This window comes from Schistocerca piceifrons, chromosome 9 (genome assembly GCF_021461385.2).
Source record: "Schistocerca piceifrons isolate TAMUIC-IGC-003096 chromosome 9, iqSchPice1.1, whole genome shotgun sequence".
NCBI classification, from domain to species: domain Eukaryota; kingdom Metazoa; phylum Arthropoda; class Insecta; order Orthoptera; family Acrididae; genus Schistocerca; species Schistocerca piceifrons.
This window is the reverse complement of record NC_060146.1, coordinates 96116081-96135035: the sequence shown is the minus strand read 5'-3', so window position 1 is coordinate 96135035 and position 18955 is coordinate 96116081. Positions and strand designations below refer to the sequence as shown.

The following is an 18955-nucleotide window of genomic DNA, read 5'->3' as shown; positions in this document are numbered from 1 at the left end:
GACGGGCCAAGGCTAGGTGTAAAGCTTTGTATCGTGCAGTCATCAAGGGTACTGGAGTGGGCCTCCGACTCCAAAAGCCCATATCGATGATTTTTCGTTGAATGTTCCGCACACTGACACTTGCTGATGGCCCAGCATTGAAATCTGTGACGATTTGGGGAAGAGTTGCACTTCTGTCACGTTGAAAGTTTCTCTTCAGTCGTCGTTAGTCCCGTTATTGCAGGATCTCTTCCCGGCCGCAGCGATGTCGGAGTTTTCACGTTTTACCAGATTCAAGTTATTCGCGGTACACTCGTGAAATGGTCGTAAGGGAAAATCCCCACTCCATCATTACCTCGGAGATGCTATGTCCCATCGCTCGTGCGCCGACTGTAACACCACGTTCGTACTCACTTAAATCTTGACATGTCATTGCAGCAGCAGTAACCGATCTAACAACTGCAACAGTCACTTGTTGTGTTGTACAGGCGTTGCCGACCACATTTCCGTATTTTGCCTGTTTACATATCTCTGTATTTGAATACGCATGTCTAAACTAGTTTCTTCGGCGCTTCATTGTAGTATTCTCAGTTTTTCTAGTCGCATTTTTTATTTGGACCATAATGACTAGCGGCAGTGTCGCTAGGGATGTCTCTGATGCTTTTGTCGTATGATTTGCAGAAATGATTGGCTTTGTGATGCTCGTCATGTAACCTAATGTCATAAACTTCGATGGTCACTAGCAGGTGTCTAACGTCGGTTAAGCGATTTCTATTGTTTACCTGCACGTTGGACCACTGTGTTACGGTCGTTATGTTAAATTGAGTTGTGACGAGTATTCTGTGTTACCGTTTGACACCATCTGTTATGCTGCTCCTACCTTAAATTTTTTGTGCTTTCAGGTACGTTTGTGGAGACGGAATAATGTGTAACTTTGCGATACACATTTTTACATGCTGGACGAAAAGTATAACTCTGCTCCAGAGTACGCTTTCACTGTTTGTACCCGAAATGTTATTTTTCGTGCTATTAGCGTGATCCTTCGGCTGCTGTTGATTTTGATTTTGTTGTTGTTGTGTAGCGGGTTCAACATCGTGGCTATCGACGCCTATACAATTACAGCATGGGGTGCTACATAAGATAACATTCGTTCTCTCTCACCCTTCCTCACATTTGCACGCACACGGTCAAGCTTAACGGTACAAAAGTGGAAACGGCATAAAAGTGGATACTGATACAAGACGGACTATTAAAATGTTGTCACCAAGAGGAGCAAGTCAAGAATGCATTGTTGACTGCTCGATGAACCTTCGGATCCTTTTAGTGACAGTCCCTGATTATGATATAGGCTTTGTACTTTTGTATTAGTGGCCCTAGGATCTGATACATTTATCTTCAATTTTATCATGATATACCTAGTGGAGAACCTGGAGGCCCCAGGTCTGTACCTATTACAATTCTATTAGTCCATACCTTCGTTCTGCCTCCTTCTGTCCTCCTACTCCGCCCCCTATCTCTGTCCATCTCCTCCTACCGCTCTCTCTGTCCATCTCCTCCTCCTCCCTCTCAGTCCACCTACTCCTCCCACCTCTTGTCCATCTTTTCCCCCTTTCTCCATCTCTCGCCTCTTTCCTTTCTCCATTTCCTCCTCCCCCTCTTTCTGAGCATCTCATCCCCCTCCCCCACAACTCTTTGTTCATCTCTTCCTCATTCCTTTCTCTGACAATCTCGTCCTCTTTCCTCCCTCTGTAAATTTCCTTCTGTTTTTTCATATCTGTGTCATCATCCCCCAGTCTGTTCGTCCACGTTTCCTCTCCACTCCTTTTCTCCACATTGCCACTTCCACCCCAATAGAAGGTTGTTTTTCTTACCCTCAAAGTATTTCTTTCCAGACTTTAATTAATTTGTGTACTGTGTATGATTGAAATCGATCGAGCCACCATTGGAGGAGGTTTTTTACCAATAACTTTTCCCTTTTCCCACATGTCACATATTTCACATATATTTTACGAATTTCATACATATTTGTACACACATTTCGCCTTTAACTCCAGCGATTTTCACTCTGCAGTTTCATTTTCACCCAGCTCAATGTTTATGACGTCACATCATCGGAACTACTGCCGTCAGCGGCAGTAGTAAGTGGGTATGTTAGCGCACTCAGGGGTAACTTAGTGTGCAAACCAAACCCACCCACAAAAGAAAATTAAATCAATAAAAATTTTGTTCTTTCATTCCAGAGGTGAATGTAAGAAAAAAGTGCAAAACATCTCCTATCGAACATTTTCACTCAGTGATCACTGTCTTCTGTATGTCAGCCCATCACAGAGAAATGCCTCTGAGTTAACAGAGTGCTCCATTATTTCGGGCTGAAACATGCCATCTCACCAACAGACAGGCCTTAAGCCTTCCTCAATGGCGATAAATCATACAGAAATGAGGATAGAAAATGTCTCCTTGAGATAATGGCCAATATCCTTCTGTCTACATACTTCGTTAAGAGGCTTGACAGAGTAAAAAGGCTTGAAGATTGTACATGTAGTTGGTATTTGAGTGACAAAGTTGGTACGAGAGCAAAAAAATTTCGAAACATGTAATGATCACTAAAATCGATTTTAATCACTTAGAAACTATAGGAAACTGTTTAATTCAGCGACTGCTGAAGCAGTCTTAGATTGTGTCAGCTTCATTTGAAAGTATAAATCATCACAATCGGTTTAGAAATAGCAAAATTATCGTAATATTAATTTTCCGCAGTTAGAGGCATCTACTGACAGTTTTCTCAACTGCTGCACGACAGGTGTAGCTGAGATCGACAGTGACAGAGATATGGAAGTGGAGCTAGTTATCTGAAGGCCGCACCGGCTGCTCTACAACAGGCTGCTGTTTCCTCTAGCGGCTATTGGATTTAGCGATCTCATACGGATAAGAGTTACGCAATTTCTCGCGCATGCAGTAGTCAGCGGCTGCCGATACTTAGTGATACTTAGATTTTTCGCTAATAACTCACGAAATATTAACCAATTTTACAAAATTCAAAATGCTGACATGAGCAGTCAAAGAATGGTTTAGCTGCCGCTAACACTGTTTATAAAGAAGTAAAAATTAAAAATTTTCTGCCAAAATTCTGTATTATGAATCGTATGTCAAATTTTTCTCACCATACATTACTAAATATGCAATTGCGCTTTTTGGAATTTTGTCATTCAAATTGGCAACTAATTTCATTGTTGTTTCCTGTGTAGCTAACAGTCATTCTTCCACATTAACAGTACCATTCAATTTTGTAGCTCTTTCAAAATCTAGGAAAGCATCATATACTTCCAGGTAATTACTTGATGGATCTAGATCACACATTACTCGAGGAAAAACTTCGTTTCTTCCAATTTTAATATAGAAATTCTGTAATTTAACATGACCCAATAAGGAAGAGTCAACGAACTGATTATTTTTCCTTTTTGTCTGGAAAACAACGAAGATGAAATAAGGCATATCAAATACTGCAGAGTTATAGAAATTTGTAATATCTAATCCAGAAATTTGTAATATACAATCCAGAAATCTCTACAGTTTGTTGTTCAAAGAAATATATGGGAATTTTAGTCTATGTAGTTCTAATTCTAGTGAATATTCAGGTTCAAATTTAACCACAAAACACGAATTTCTATCGATTCTATGACAATTTTACCCTCATTTGGAAGTGTTGTCATATCTTCAACTGCAGCTTGGGTAGGATCTGCCCAGTGAAGAATACAATGTCCAGCACTTGATGACCATGTAAAAATTGCTGTTAAATCTCTTTCCCACATTGTTTCTTTATAATCATTAAGAAATCGGCCAAATAACTGTAATGGATAAAGCACTTCATCTTTCTTACATTTTATCATTCTGTTACTAAGAACATATCCTTCCAAGGTTAGGACATTGGCTAGAGTCGAAGTCAATCGAATAAGAGCTAATGAAGAAATAAATGGAAATTGTATTCTAGACAAAATATTGTTTCCTTTCTTTATGGTGATAACATCTAACAGTTTTGCTAAATAATTATCAATAATTTTTTTGTCGATTTTCCATCATAAGTTGGATAATCTGTACCATCAGTTCCAGTAATACTGAAGTTCATGCATAATTGTGCATGATTAAGATGAACCCAAAAATCTCAAACTCTCGACTTTGTTCATAATTTATTTAAGAGTAAAAAAAATTAAAAATTTTTAAAATAACTGTTACACAATCACCATTAAAATCAATCAAATTATCATTTTCATCTGTTATAGTAATTTCTAAATCTTAAATTGGATCAAAAACTGGAATATTTACAGATAATGCAGCTCATGAATGATTCGTCTGCCAAATTCTGCATTAGGTTTGAACGAAGCAATAATATTAGTTTCTGGATGAAAATTCTCATAATGTTTCACAAACATACCATGAGCCAAATTAAAATTTGTATTTATTACTTCAAATGGAATAATTTTAGGAACATTGTTAGCAACAGTCGTATATTAGCCTCAGCAACCTGGTTACTAAAACCAAGCACACTTCCAATACTATCTTTTATATCTATACACAATTTTATGTCACTCTCAATGACTACTTCGAATTTCATCTGCTTTAATCTGAATATTAGGCTTTTTCCAATGAATAAATTTTTCCAAGTTTTTCAGACAGTACTGACCCATTGGAAATTCTATTGTTTCTCCATAAAAATAATCATTTTTGATGTAATATTTGGAGTTAGAAAAGTTGAATAAAAACCAACCAGTATAATATTACTAAAGCTGTCTCGTAAAGGTACAGTCAGTCTTTTTTTTTTTTTTTAAGAGCAAATTACTTACCAATCAATTGAAATAACCTACTCATTTATTATTAAAAATTTATTTAATTAAAAGAAAACTGATTGGGAACCAAAAATAAGAATTCCAGAAAAAATTAAAAAATAAACTTGGTAAACTTTTACTAAATTCGATCTGATGTGCAATAATAGGACCAAGTGGTTGTGGAAAAACTACATTAATGATTGACACTTATATTCTTGTGCCAGGATGGTTAAACTGGAATAGAATCAATCATTGGTACATTTATTCTAAAAGGTTCAATCAACCAAAATATTCGTAATTTATAAGAAGATGAGAAAAAATTACAGAGTAGTCGCCACTTTTATTGAAAACAGTGAAGAAATCATTCTATTAGATCAATGTCAAGATAATTCAGTTGTTATTTTTGATGACATCATTCTAGAAAATCAAGATATAGTTCAAGAACATTTCACAAGGGGGAAGACATAAAGGAATAGATCGCTTTTTTTTGGCTCAAACTGTTTTTATATCTTTAGACAAGATGACACTAATTTAAATCACATTTACGATGACTTTGTTCAAGGTGATTTCGAAGTTTGATGAATTGAAAGAAATATGTAGTAAATGTTGGAACGAAAAGTTTGGTTTTATTACAATAGATATGACAAGAAAACTGAATGATGGGAAGAAATAAAATACAGCAGTTATTAAATTTTTATTCTATATAAATGGACAGCTTAAGAAATGACATTGCATGTCTATTAGATCATGTTGATGGTATTTGACAGAACATAAAAGCGAATTTAAAGACACTCTTGATTACATAGCAGAATATGAAAATTTAAAAAAAATTAATGAACATTACACTAATTGTCTGATGATGAAACTACAGATGGTCTGTATACATGTAGTTGCTAGTGTTTCGAAAATTGTATAATGAGAAAGCGTTATCTTTCTAATTTTTCTAAACACTAATGTTTTTCTTCTTTATTAAATGTTTGCAAAATATGATACGCAGGTTAAAAAGAAAACAGACGAAATATGAAAGGAACAATCAAAAGAAGAGTTAAAAAATGAAAAAAAACGCCAAGAGCTGAGTACAAAAAATTTAAATAAGATGATCAACCATTTTTCGATGCCATTGAACAAGTTAAACAAGGGATGGATGGGTTAGGTGATAATGTTTTGAAAGAGAAGTTGAAAAGCAAATGGTTCCTTATTCTCATTATCAGTTAAGAAGTATTTGATGATGCACCACCAATTAATGTGAAAAACCACAGCATGGCAATACTTTAAGTGAATCAGAAATACAAGATTTATTAATGAACTATGGAGAAGAGAGAGAAAGAAAAAAGGATAAAAATGTTAAAAGACAAATATAAGTGAAAAATTGTTAGAATATATTAATCATAGTGAAGATAAAGTTTTATGAATAAGATCTTTTAGTTCATTTAAATACATTGGTCAATTACCAGTAAAATTTGATGGAGATCAATTAACTATTGGTGATAGGACATACGAAGGTGCAGACTGATTAATGAATCTTTTATCTATAAAACAAGTAACTGAGGATGATATTAATACATTATTTACTAGTTCAGATTTGTCAAATTATTCATATATATTGATTCATTCAGCAGCATTATATTCTGATAATAATCCAAACGAAATAAAATCGAATAAAGTTAATGGACACAAATATTTGATAAAAGAAATTGTCGATATTTATCTTCCCAAAAAATTACCACATTCAGATACAGATGAAAAAAGTGGTGAAGGTGTATTTAAAAAATATACAGAAAAACCAATTGAGTATGCTTGGTTGGATGACATCCATCAATTAATCGATAGATGAGCAGTTATTCATGGTGAAGAACACACAGGAAATAAAAATTATCATAATTAGAAAATTGGAATAACACATATGTTAACCAATAAAGTTAAAGATTTCATAATCCATAATCTGAAAGGTATTCCACATTTGGTTTGATTTTTGAATAATTTACCACACACATTTTTGAAAAGTGAAAAACATAGAAAAGGATTAGTAAACACATTGATTAACAAATTGCCATTTGAAATTCATCTTCCAGGCTATGTGTACTGTGGGCCAGGAACCAAATTAGTAGAAAGATTAGCTAGGGGAGATCAAGGAATTACTCCACTAAATGACACATGTAAAAAACACAGTATAATAAAGATTTAGGAAAAAGATACCAAGCAGATAAATAACTTCAAATACCTACAAAAGAAATAGTGATTCAAGTGATACTTCAACTGGCGAAAATAGCTGCAGCAGGAGTTAGAGGAATAATGTACAGAAAACGAAAATAAGGAATGGGGCTCTTTCCAATGAATGCTTCAGCTGTCGCCAACTCAGGCGTGGATGACAATGGTTGGGGAGTTCAATCTTTATTAAATTTTTTATCTGTATGAACAACCAACTTTTCTATCGATTATATTTCGCTACCTAGTGGCAAAAGTAAGAAGAAACCGATTAAACCTAATTTTAATAATGAACAATTAAATGTTATTGAGCCACTTTTAAAGAAAGAGAAAGAAAGAACAGGTTGAAATTTGATTAATATATTAAGTATTCCCATTGTGAAAAAATCGTTGAATATCTAATGAACAGGAAATAAACAAAACAGAAAGGTGGTTTTCTTCCTTTACTATTAGCAGTTTTACCTTCTCTTGCAACAATCAGCACACTTGGTGGCAAATCTGCAGCAATCGCAAATGCAGTCATAGACAAGAAGAAAGCTGATAAAGAGGTAGAGGAACAAAAAAGACCTAATTTGGAAATGGAAAAGAAAGCCTGATTAAAAAAAGAAATATCCAAAAAATTATCGAAAATTTTAATAATCCTTTATCTAATTTTAACATAGGAAAACTAGTTAAACAATTAAAAATTAAATACTTTTGAGGTATATATACGATTGAATTGCCAAATAAACCATTAAAATTGAATGTAGAATAATTCATTTAGAAATTTGTGACCATGCTGGCACCCATTGGATTTGCTATTATAAGAATATGAATAAAAAATTCGTTTTGATGAATTTATTTGTGGTTATTTGTGTTTGTTTATTATAAGTTTAATAATATTTACTCGTTAAGAATTTTCAGTCATCAGACCAAAATTTGAAAGCTTTCAATCAAAAATAAATCCAAAATTTATTAACGCAATCACACAATTTCGGAAAGAATTAAAAAACTTCTTTAAAGCAACTAAAGGTTACATTGATTTTAAAGGTCGAAGAATCATAGATATAAAGATCCAGTAAATGGTTATGATTTTGTTACTAAACAATGTTTAGAAATAAAATGTTACAAAACTGACTATACAATATTCTAACACAATTCAGTAATTATGCCAATAAAGAAGAATTAAAAAATCTTGTCACAAAAAATGAACACAATAAGATTCTATCAGATTGACGGTAAAGAAATGGTATTTTTGATGGTATCATGGGACATCGTAATAAAGAAATAAGCAAAACGAAAACAAGTCTCCTTCATGCTTTAGTTTCAAGTGACTTACATTATATTTGTAAGTTAATAAAATCTTAGACAAGAAAGTTGACAAAGATCTAGAAGTATTGAGGTTGTTAGATTAATTCAAACTTTATTAAATTTTTTATTTATGTAAATGGTCGAACACATCTGTTTGAAGTGTAAAAGATTTACCAATGCTCATGAACCTCACAGAGTTATCACAAGCAATGGAAGACAAAGAATTGAAAGTCTTTGTACAATTTGTAAAAAGAAGAAAAGTAAATTCACTAAATAAATTTGGTAGGCTAAGGTCTAAAACATATTCGTGAACAAATTATAAATGAACTACATAAGCCAATGAGAAAAAATTTTATAAAGACATTTCTTCCCTTTAAAATTTCTTTCAGTACTGATGAACTATGGCAAGCCAATCGTGAACAAATTATAAATTATAAATTATAAATGAACTACATAATCCAACGAGTAAAAACTTTATAAAGACATTTCTTCCCTTTAAAATTTCTGTCAGTACTGATGAACTATGGCAAGCCAATCTAGTCGAAATCTATTCCATCTAGTTGAAAGGAATTTAGAAAATAAATAAAGGATATGAATAGTTATTGACTGTTATTGATGTCTTTTCTAAATTTGTTTGGGGTGTTCCAGATAAAACAAGTAAGGATGCAGTTGATTCATTTGATAAAATATTTATAGATGGACATAAGCCAAAAAATTTGCTAACAGATATGGAAAAGAATTCTATAATAAAGACTTTAAAGAACTAATGAAAAAATGCAACATTAATCCCTATCATACTTTTACAGAACTAAAAGCATCAGTTGTCGAAAGACTGCCGAGAACACTGAAAGAAATGTTGTGGAAGAGATTTGCACTTCAAGGAAATTACTTAGCTAAAAGTGTAGTTGATGAATACAATAACACAGTTCACTGAACTATAAAAATGAGGGCAATAGAAGTTAATGAAAAGAGCTATAAAGTAGGGTTCATTATGCATAATTTATAAAAAGAGATAAAGTGAGGATCAGTAAACTTAAAGGACTCTTTGAAAAAGGATACCCTGCTAATTGGTCGACAGAAATGTTTGAAACTGAAGATGTTATCCATTCTAATCCAGTGACGTATAAATTGAAATATATTGAGGTGAAATATTAATGAGCAAGAGCTACAGAAAACGAAATATCCAGATGTGGATTTCATTGAAAAAGATTTGAGAAAGTAAGGAGATAAAGTTTATCTTAAGTGGTTGGGATTTGGAAATTCACACAACAGTTGGGTAAATAAAGGTAAAGTAATAGCTCGTGATTGACCACTATTATATATTTGTTGAATTTTTCATTGCCTCTTAGTGTGGCTACAGCCAGTCCCCCCTTAAATTGATCTATTTTCATTATAAGTCAGACCTCTGTTGTGAAGAGGTTTAAAAATTTCTTCATGGAAAATCCATAATGAATAAAAATTCAACAACCAAAAATGTTTAATTTTTGTGAGGGAACCACCAGTCCTCCCACCCCTTTCAATTTTTATAATCATTACATAAAATTTTTCCATATAAATGTACCAAATAGTGCGAATGAGGAAACTAACACTTTCATTCTATCTGTATGTTATCCTGATGCTGATCATGATGGTGATGATGGAGATATAATCTCCACGTTCATAAATCAATTAACTGATGAAAGTGTGAATTGTTTATGCAATCACAATGGAGATGAAATTTTGTATTGTTGATGAATACCTTAAAAACGATATAAAAATTTAGAGATTGGAAAAAACGATCACTGAAAAAGTTGATTTTTTGTGGAGGGACCGAATAGACCCCATCCATTTTTATTGAAATTTTCAGTTCTTATATTAATTCAGCCTGCTCTTTAGGCTTTAGCTTTTCTCAGCAGTCATAAAGTTCGTCCACTGGTTTTCGACTAATAATTAAATTCCTGTGAAATTCCTGTATCTACAGACAGGAAATCTTTCCGACCTGGAATTCCAAACATGAATAAAGCATGAGATACTTTTTAATTGTTTCAGCCAGAACAGCATTTTCAGGGTAAATGCTCATAGACCCTGGAATTCTGTAATGAACAAAAGCAGAAAATTTCTTGTGCACAGATTAAATATTTAATCTCTGGAATTCCAAAGACAATCTCCTTTGCATTTTTTTTAAATCGGCAGAATGCGTGTTCCTTTAATTCGCTTTATTTTCTCAGAGGATATGCTCAGATCCTCTGAAACTCCAAAAATGAATAAAGCACGAAATTCTTTTTAATTTTACAGGGTACGGCATCGAAAACCCTGAAATTCCATAAAGGAAGATGAATTTTTGTGAGGGGACGAAAAGATGCACTTCACAGCATCAGAGCAGCAAACATTGCCATGCTGACTTTTATTAGTTTAAGATTTGCAGGGGGGAAATTATTCCCTTCTAGAATTCCAGAAAAAATGACGGTCGGAAAAATAGTTGAATTTTTGTGGAGGGACAGAATAGAGCTCACCTATTTCTTACTCAATTTTGGCAAAGATTCATTAATCAATTTTTCTTGTGTATAGTTATCCAAAGCATTGAAATAATTTCGACAGCAAACAATTCTTAATGTTTCATTCATTCGATGATATACATTTATTGAATTCGCCACGTAATCAATTCTTAAAAATTTTACACTGTTTTGGTGCACGTTTCTGACATCTATTTGCCTTTGTGCATTTCTAAATTTTGCACGAATATCATAGTATTCACAACAAGAATTACTTCATCTTAGAACAACAAAAATTGATCTTAAATTTTGCTCATTCAATTGTGGAACAACATGGGGCAGTAATGTATTTATTTGCTCATTTTTTTCACGCATAATTCAACAGTTCTACCATACATTTCATCCAATTTTTCTATATAGATATCCTTAATTTTATTCAGTTGCTTTAAATGATTTATTTGACTTTCATAAAGCTGTTTTACTTGAATCTCTCTTACACTCTCCATGTTTTCGAATGGCTGGTGAAATTTCTTCATAAATCCAATCTTGAAAATCTTCCACGGAAGGCATATTGGATTTCGTAACTAAAGAAAATAAGGCAGGTTCATTGACGAATTCCGTTGAATTTAACTAGCAACATTTCAGTGCAACCAAATTTTTCAAAAGATTTTTGTTTAACATGATCTTTAATTGAATTCTTAGGACGTAACTTCCTGGCAAATTAAAACTGTGTTCCGGACCGAGACTCGAACTCGGGACCTTTGCTTTTCGCGGGCAAGTGCTCTACCAACTGAGCTACCCGAACACGACTCACGCGCCATCCTCACAGCCTTAATTCCGCCAGTACCTCGTCTCCTACCTTCCAAACTTTACAGAAGCTCTCTTGCAGACCTTGCAGAACTAGCACTCCTGAAAGAAAGGATATTGCGGAGACATAGCTTAGACACAGCCTGGGCGATGTTACCAGAATGAGATTTTCACTCTGCAGCGGAGTGTGCGCTGATATGAAACTTTCTGACAGATTAAAACTGTGTGCCTGACCGAGACTCGAACTCGGGACCTTTGCCTTTCGCAGGTAAGTGCTCTACCAACTGAGCTACCCAAGCATGACTCACGCCCCATTCTCACAGCTTTACTTCTGCCAGTACTTCGTCTCCTACCTTCCAAACTTTACAGAAGCTCTCCTGCGAACCTTGCAGAAATAAAGATTTTAATTGTTTTTACTCGAATCCTATGTCTAAAAGCAAACTATCTAGTAGAGGTTAGATTTATATTCCTGATTATTATGAATAAAAAAATAAAAGTAATAGAACTTTGTGCGATTATGATGATGAACAACAAACAGACTGTAAAAAATGGATTGGTTGTCAAAAAATTAAGGATTTTGATTGTTTTTGCTTTAACCATTCAACTAAGAACAAGCTCTCTAGCAAATGTAAGATTTGCCTACTGGAAGGGAAGCGAAAAAACAAAATAGTGTGTTGCGGAAAAGAAATAGTTAACACCGTTTTCAAAAGACATTTAGTCAAACAAGCACAAGAAATTAACTGAAGGTGAAGAAGCTTAATTTTGCTATTTGTTTTTTTAGGGCTTATTGTTGCTCTGCTGACAAAGTTTACAGTCGCCTAACTTCATGATTATTGCAGAAGGAATAATTTACCTGTTTATAGTGGATTTAGAAAAGCTGCTTTAATTAACTTATTTATTTCAAATAATCTGCCTCCTTCTACAAGAACTCTCGATAATCTGAGACTAAAGGAACTCAAAGCTCTAGATAAAAATCTTGCCATTAGAGGAAGCTTTACATTAGGGAAATCGCAGTTCATTAATGCCATTGGCTTATAAGAGGTTACATTTCATCCAGGAGTATTCAAAGCAACAAGATCAAGACCACAACTTGTACCTAATATAAATTATTTCTACAGATTTCATGATGACATTATTGAAAAACCTCACTTGCCAAGAGAAGAAGAATAGCGAGGCTAGATCAAATTAACGATTTCAGTAGCAAGGTATTTCAGCAAGAAAAGAAGGCTAAACCATTTAAAAAGAAATTATTCCAGATTAAAGAAATTTGATGAAGATTTTACGAAAAATTTAAAGCTTGGTCTGTTGACTAAAACCTGCCTTTAACGATACTAATATTGCCAACCTCTATACCAATAGTGAGAAAACGGATCATATAACGAAAGCACTTTATTCTATGGTAAACGTAGATAAAAAGAGAACTAATTTTAGAAAACGGGTTGTTGTTGTTGTGGTCTTCCGTCCTTAGACTGGTTTGATGAAGCTCTCCATGCTACTCTATCCTGTGCAAGCTTCTTCATCTCCCAGTGCCTACTGCAAACTGCATCCTTCTGAATCTGCTTTGCATATTCATCTCTTGGTCTCCCGCTACGATTTTTACCCTCCACCCTGCCCTCCAATACTAAATTGGTGATCCCTTGATGCCTCAGAACATGTCCTACCAACTGATCCCTTCTTCTCTCCTCCCGAATCCTATTCAATACCTCCTCATTAGTTATGTGATCTACCCACCTAATCTTCAGCATTCTTCTGTAGGACCACATTTCGAAAGCTTCTATTCTCTTCTTGTCCATGTTTCGTCTACGTTTCACTTCCATACATGCCTACACTCCATACAAATACTTTCAGAAACGACTTCCTGACACTTAAATCTATACTCAATGTAAACAGATTCCTCTTTTTCAGAAACGCTTTCCTTGCCATTGTTAGTCTACATTTTATATCCTCTCTACTTCGACCATCATCAGTTATTTTGCTCCCCAAATACCAAAACTCCTTTACTACTTTAAGTGTCTCATTTCCTAATCTAATTCCCTCAGCATCACCCGACTTAATTCGACTACATTCCATTATCCTCGTTTAGCTTTTGTTGGCGTTCATCTTATATCCTCCTTTCAAGTCACTATCCATTCTGTTCAACTGCTCTTCCAAGTCCTTTGCTGTCTCTGACAGCGTTACAATGTCATCGGCGAACCTCACAGTTCTTATTTCTTCTCCATGGATTTTAATACCTACTCCGAATTTTTCTTTTGCTTCCTTCACTGCTTGCTCAATATACAGATTGAATAACATTGCTGAGAGGCTACAACCCTGTCTCATTCCCTTCCCAACCACTGCTTCCCTTTCATGTCCCTCGACTCTTATAACTTCCATCTGGTTTCTGTACAAATTGTAAATAGCCTTTCGGTCCCTGTATTTTACCCCTGCCTCCTTCAAAATTTGAAAGAGAGTATTCCAGTCAACATTGTCAAATGCTTTCTCTAAGTCTACAAATGCTAGATACGTAGGTTTGCCTTTCCTTAATCTAGCTTCTAAGATAAGTCGTAGGGTCAGTATTGCCTCCCGTGTTCCGATATTTCTACGGAATCCAAACTGATCTTCCCCAAGGTCGGCTTCTACCGGTTTTTCCATTCGTCTGTAATGAATTCGCATTAGTATTTTGCAGCCATGACTTATTAAACTGATAGTTCGGTAATTTTCGCATATGTCAACACCTGCTTTCTTTGGGATTAGAATTATGATATTCTTCTTGAAGTCTGAGGCTATTTCGCCTGTCTCATACATCTTGCTCACCAGATGGTAGAGTTTTGTCGGGACTGGCTCTTCCAAGGCTGTCAGTAGTTCTAATGGAATGTTGTCTACTCTCAGGGCCCTGTTTCGACTCAGGTCTTTCAGTGCTCTGGCAAACTCTTCACGCAATATCATATCTCTCCTTTCATATTCATCCACATCCTCTGCTATTTCCATAATATTGTCTTCAAGTACATCGCCCTTGTATAGACCCTCTATATAGTCCTTCCATGTTTCTGCTGTCCCCTCTTTGCTTAGAACTGGGTTTCCATCTGAGCTCTTGATATTCATACAAGTGGTTCCCTTTTCTCCAAAGGTCTCTTTAATTTTCCTGTAGGCAGTATCTATCTTACCCCTAGTGAGATAAGCCTCTACATCCTTACATTTGTCCTCTAGCCATCCCTGCTTAGTCATTTTGCACTTCCTGTCGATCTCATTATTGAGACGTTTGTATTCCTTTTGGCCTGCTTCATGTACTGTATTTTTATATTTTCTCCTTTCATCAATTAAATTCAGTATTTCTTCTGTTACCCAAGGATTTCTACTAGCTCTCGTCATTTTACCTACTTGATCCTCTGCTACCTTCACTACTTCATCCCTCAAAGTTACCCATTGTTCCTCTACTGTATTTCTTTCACCCATTCCTGTCAATTGTTCCCTTATGCTCTCCCTGAAACTCTGTACAACCTCTGGTTCTTTCAGTATATCCATGTCCCATCTCCTTAAATTCCCGCCTTTTTGCAGTTTCTTTAGTTTTAATCTACAGTTCATAACCAATAGATTGTCGTCAGAGTCCACATATTACAGTTTAAAACCTGGTTCCTAAATCTCTATCTTACCATTATATAATCTATCTGAAACCTGTCAGTATCTCCAGGATTCTTCCATGTATACAACCTTCTTTCATGATTCTTAAACCAAGTGTTAGCTATGATTAAGTTGTGCTCTGTGCAAAACTCTACCAGGTGGCTTGCTCTTTCATTTCTTATTCCCAATCCATATTCACCTACTACGTTTCCTTCTCTCCCTTTTCCTACTGCCGAATTCCAGTCACCCATGGCTATTAAATTCTCGTCTCCGTTCACTATCTGAATAATTTCTTTTATTTCATCATACATTTCTTCAATTTCTTCGTCATCTGCAGAGTTAGTAGGCATATAAACTTGTACTACTGTAGTAGGCGTGGGCTTCGTGTCTATCTTGGCAACAATAATGCGTTCACTATGCTGTTAGTAGTAGCTTAGAAAACGGTATAAGTTGAATTTAACAATCAACAACCCAAAAATCTTTTATCCAATTTTCTCACAGATTACCAAGCATCAGATAATCCGAGAATCTGTTCACACTTTATGCAATAAAATGAGGGATATCGTAACATCTAATGAGACTATTGATATAACAGAGACCTCATTTAATATTCGGATGATAGCAATTCCTAGAGGTGGTAAAGGTAAAAAATAATAAATCTAGCTTAAGACAAAAAGAATAAAGGTTGTTTCACAAGAATTAAGGTTGTTGATAATTTGTATTGTCCTAGAGCAGTAATTGTTGAATTAACACACTGTACAAATAATATTTTGGTAAGAGAATTAACTACAGGTGAGATTAAGAAGATTAGAGAAGGAGATAAATACACATTAATAGACAGAGTTAACTGACATAATATGTGAACAGTTCGGTGAATACAACAAAGAAGGATTTTCTGCAGATGATATTAGAAACCTAGAGCAACTACTAGATATCCAAGTAAATGTTGTATGTGCTGCAAATTTCAATGCAGTTATCTATAGTGGTCCAGAGAAATGAAGATATATTTTTATAAAGATTACAAGGATTTCGATGTGATTAACAGTATGACTGCTTTCCTTGGATCAGTATATTTCTGCAGTACATGTAAGAAGCTGTACAACAACAAAAATGAACACAGATACAAAATAGAGAGAAAAGTGTGCATATTATGCAAAAGTTCAGAACACAAAAGTGAAGAAAATAAGGTTTGTTATAACAAATGCAATACATACTGTTATAATGAAGAATGCTGAAACAATCATGAACAAGTTTGTGCTACATATCCTAAATGTACAGAATGTAATAGGATTTGTCTTATATCTGAAAAACATGAATGTGACTTTGAACTTTGCAGGAACTGTAGACAAGTAGTTATAATTAAATACCATAAATGTTATTTGTGATCTGTATTGCAAAATGGTGGTATCTGTAAAAGAGAATTTAGTAAGGATTTTATAGCCCAAGGTTGTCCAAATTGTAATAAAGATAGTTGTTCAAATGGCTCTGAGCACTATGGGACTTAACATCTATGGTCATCAGTCCCCAAAAATAGTTATTGCATTAATGGAGAATTTAAAGACTGATATGTTTACCAATGCTTTGAATGCAATAAAATAGTTGCTGGTAAACAGTTTAAATGCTGTGAAGATGGATTCCCTAAGAGAGTGAATTGTACCCATCCTGAGAGATACATGTGGTTTGATTATGAAGCAACTCAAGAATCTGGAACACATATTCCAAATCTCATAATCGTTCACAATTTTAAAGGTGATACTGTTTATAAATTTAAGACAAATGATGAATTCTGTAGGTGGATGTTATCTCAAAAAAACATTAATAGCTCACTACACAATAGGTTATGGTTAACAATTTATTTAGAAGTACTGTGTTGAAATTCAATAAAGCCATATACCAGCTACACAGGAACTAAACTGACGTTATTGGAGATCAAACAGTTAGGCATAAAAATTATAGAGAGCAAGAACTTCATCCAAGGCCCCCTTTGTTGTTTTACAAGAATTGAGGAAAGGCTACTTTCCACATTTATTCAATACACCAGAAAATGAAAATTATATTGGACCAATTCCTGATACTGGATATTACTGTACTGACACTATGAAGCAAAATGATAGAGAATCATTTCTCAAATAGCGTAGTTCCAGAGTTAAAGAAAATTATGTGTTCAATATGGAGAAAGAAATTAACAGGTACTGTGATTCTGGTGCAGATATATTGAGAATAGGCTGTTGAAACTAAGAGAACAATTTCTAGAAATAGCAAACACCTATCCATTCTGTCATTTAACCATTGGTGGAGGTTACATGGCTATATACAATAAAGTCATACACCATCTACACAGAAAATAAACTGAAAATACAGTTGCTGTATTAGATAAAGAACAGAAAGAGAATTTCAGTAAACAATCGATAGCTTGGTTAAACCATTGAAACCATAATAATATCTTGCATGCTCTCAATGGTGGAGAAGTAAAAATAATTGGAGCAAAAGCAGATGGATTTGATAAGGAAACTAATAATGTTTATCAATACCATGGTTGTTTCTGGTGTAGATGATTAATTATAAAAATAAGGAGACATTGGATGACCTTTATGAAAAGACTGAAAAGAAGTGCAGAAATACGAAGTACCGGATATAATTTGTTGGAGATGTGGGAATGCAATTGGATTAGCTTGCAAAAGTAGAAAGCTCTGAAAAAATTGCCAGAAATTGTCGAACCATTGAATCTGTGAGATGGGTTTGATGGTTCTTGAACAAATGCAATAATATTAAGAGCTATAGCCGATGGTGTTCAAACAAAAATTAAGTATGATGTTGTCTGTAGACTTTATCCAACAGTACCGTATTATGACTACTATCTGCACAACATAAAACAAGAATTTATAGACCAAAATACTATACTAAGAAATGGTATGGATTCATAAAATGCGAAGTATTAGCTGTTAGAGGATTGTATCTTCCTGTAATTTTGAAACTGATAAATAGTATATCAAAACAGTTAAACAGAAACTGGAGACTGACTTATATCTTGAAAGAATAAAGGAAAATCCTGGAAAATGAGCCATTGCTAAGATATATCTTAATTCATTATGGGGAAATTTTGGACAAAGACAAGATATGAATAAAACTGAATTAATGACAGATTTGCAGTAGTTTCACAAGATACTATTGGATTATTGCTTATATAATTTAGATATGAATTTAATTATGGAGAATATCGTACAAATGAGATATAATTTCAATTATTATTATGTGGAAAACAACACAGCTACTAATATATTTATAGCTGCATTTACTACATGGAATGCAAGACTTAGGTTGTATGATAGATTAAATAAATTAAAAAATATATATATTTTTCGATACCGATTCTGTGGTATATATTGATGATGGCATAGTCAGTTCAGAGAATGGTTGTATGATGAGTGAGTGGACTGACGAGTTGGGAAAAAATAAATGGACTACTAATTGGGCTTCCACTGAACCGAAAAGCTATTATTATGAGAAAAATGATAAGAGTAGTGTGATGAAGGTAAAAGGCTTCACTCTAAATTACAAGAACATTCAAATGTTGAATGGCGAATCTATGATAAGGCTAATTGAGAGTGAAGTGAAGGAAAAGATACAGCTAGAGTACAGATAACTAGAGATATAGATACTAAAAACTTAGTCAACAAGCAAGTTAAGAACGAATTCTTATTTCAATATGATAAAAGAGTGGTTCAAAAAAATTTTGATATGGTGCCTTAAGGATTTTGGATCTCTAATGAAATAATTATACCATAT

The 18955-nt window shown here is 34.2% G+C and overlaps 1 protein-coding gene and 1 non-coding gene across 2 annotated transcripts in view; both read right to left on the bottom strand.

Annotated features, from left to right (window-relative positions):
- Positions 1–18955, bottom strand: part of LOC124717038 — a 210376-nt gene that overhangs the window by 122126 nt on the left and 69295 nt on the right. The gene's annotated exons all lie outside the window — the stretch shown is intronic.
- Trnar-gcg lies at positions 11496–11570 on the bottom strand. Its single transcript has one exon. It is a non-coding gene; the product is annotated as a tRNA-Arg (tRNA).